At 32.2% G+C, this 2,662-nt stretch overlaps 1 pseudogene; it reads left to right on the forward strand.

Moving 5' to 3' along the window:
- The first annotated feature begins 605 nt into the window (after positions 1-605).
- Positions 606-2,448, forward strand: LOC133199963 (uncharacterized; annotated as a pseudogene).
- Positions 2,449-2,662: the final 214 nt, after the last annotated feature.

Consider the following 2,662-nt stretch of genomic DNA (forward strand, 5'->3'; position numbering starts at 1 on the left):
CTGATTTCATTAAGACTTGGTACACAAGTGGACTATACAAAGATTATTCTGTCATTGGTTATTCATTTTGCATTGAACAATATTGTCATCGTTCCTCAAATTATAAATTTGCTTAAAATTTATTAATCAAAGGTGAAGAAATGTAAAATTTGTGATACAATTGGACCAGGAAAACATGCTTTCCAATACATTGTATTCATAAATCATTTATTTTTGCTATTTTATTAACAGAAGTAAAAGTAATTATGGTAGATTACAGATTTATGTATTTGTCTATTCTAAAAAAAAGATGTTTTGAAAATGCTGTAAAAATAATTTGTAAAATTTAATACGTTGAGGCAAATTAAGTTTTCCAAGTTTTATGTAAAAAGAATGAGAATGTTTTAGACAGGACTGTTACGTTTTAAAACATGAGAAAAGAAATTTAATTTTATTTTATAGAACTTGATAAAAAGTCTGTGGTAGAAATCTATGAGAATTCTAAAGCAGATCCAGAAAAAACAGTCGTCTTCAAACGTTCTCCCGGTTGAGCAGATCCTCCAGGTCCAGAGAAAACATCATCGTCAATCCTCCAGGTCCAGAGAAAACATCGTCGTTCATCCTCCAGATCCAGAGAAAACTGTCGTCATAGAACGTTCTCAATTGAGCAAATCCATCTCCAGCTCTGTCTATCCAATGTCGGAGGAAAGTAAGTGTCTAAGAGACTAGTGTAAACAGTGCATAAATCTTATTTAATTTGTGGTGTTCTCTTAATTTCTCTCTGAATATCCAAATGTATAGATTAACATTGTTTCATTTTCAGGATTTCAAAGACGTGTTATATACCTGTTAACAGAAATACGGGACATGTTAAACAGGGGAATACCTTTAACAGCAAAGTTCAAATTGGAGCATATGAGAACACACTGGACCAAAATCTAACACTTGAAGACTTTAAGGATTTTGACTTGTCTTTCAATGTCAGAAAGGATTATGATATTTGTGTAAGTTAAAAAACTTAGAAATTTTAATAAATGTTATGAGAATTTCAATAAAGTTAGTGCATTTTTTTTTATTCTTTGTCAGGTTCTCTGGTAATTTTATAAAACACTATTAAAAATCAAATAATGTCGTTTAATTATATTTAATATACATTTGTGTATGTACTTCATTTTTAAAATATTAAAATGTTGATACTTTTAATATCCAGTGAAGCAAATACTTTTATTGTTTTTTTTTATGTTTTTTTCTTTTTTTTTCCCTTTTTTTTTACATAGAAAAGCATTGTTGCACACATTGGTGGCAACGACTACAGGGACCAGATCAAAAAGGCCATGCAAAGGTAACATATGAGCTGTTTGCTTTAGTTTTCAATGATTATGTTTAGTTATTGTTGAGATCTAATTCCAGTTATGTAGAGTACAAATGAACTGCACTTGATTATTTTTTTTAATTCACATTAACACTGATTTTGATATGTATGATTTGTAGATATATAACGAACAAAGTAATGTCGTATATGAATATCTCTGGAAAAAAAAAATATGCATTTGGAGGGTCCAATTTCTTCAAATTGATCAAAGATAATATTAGATGATCATATTGGTTTTAAACAATATGTACAAAGTTTCTTGTTTTATTTTAGCTCACCTGAGCTGAAAGCTCAAGTGAGTTTTTCTGATCACCCGTCGTCCCTCCGTCTGTCTGTAAACTTCTGACATTTTCACCGTCTCCTCAAGAACCACTAGGCCAATTTTAACCAAAATTGGTACAAAGCATCCTTGGGTGACGGGGAGTTTAAATTGTTAAAATGTAGGGCCAAATCCCCTTCCAAGGGGAGATAGAAACGAGATAATCAAGAAAATAGGGTGGGGTCATTAAAAATTCTTCTCAGGAACCACTGGGCCAGAAAAGCTGAAACTTATTTGGAAGCATTCTGTGGTAGTGTAGATTTTAAATTGATCAAATCATCACCCTGGGGGATAGGGTGGGGCCACATTAGATAATCTAAGTTTTACATTAAAATAAAAAGGAGAAATCTTAAAAAAATATTCTTCTCAAGAACCACTGGGCCAGAAAAGTTGAAACTTAAAAGGAAGCATCCTGGGGTACTGTACATTCTAATTTATTAAAATCGTGTCCCCTGGGGTAGGGCGGGGCCACAATAGGTATTGCAAGGGAGGAACTAAGGTGAAGAACAGCAGGGCCGAAGTTATTCAGGTGAGCGTTGTGGCCCATGAACCTCTTGTTATTGAAACATCTTTTCATCTTTTTGCTGTAATGAATTAATAGAAATTAATCATTCATCTTTTTTTGGTTATATATTTCAGGCTTTTTGTAAATGTCATAATGAGAACGTACAACGTAAAGGAAAACCAGGTCGTTGATGCCATAGCAAATTATCTGAAATGGGTCCCGAAGAGAAAGGATGGTGGTGGCCGTAAAACTGACAGTGCTGACTCTACATGACAGAACTTTCATTTTTAATGATAACAAAAATTTTTTGCATAAAGATTTTTGATCACAGTTAATTGATTAGATTAAAACAATTAAAATGCTTGAAATTTAAATCTGGGATTTATTTTTTATTTACATGGTCGAATATTATCATAATGAACATGTACCATTATTACTATGCCCCCCCCCCTCTCCAAAATGAATAAACGTTGAATCAACTGTTTTT

The sequence above is a fragment of the Saccostrea echinata genome, unplaced genomic scaffold (genome assembly GCF_033153115.1).
Source record: "Saccostrea echinata isolate AGI-Se365-2 ecotype Australia unplaced genomic scaffold, CSIRO_AGI_Sech_v1 ptg000036l, whole genome shotgun sequence".
Lineage (NCBI taxonomy): Eukaryota > Metazoa > Mollusca > Bivalvia > Ostreida > Ostreidae > Saccostrea > Saccostrea echinata.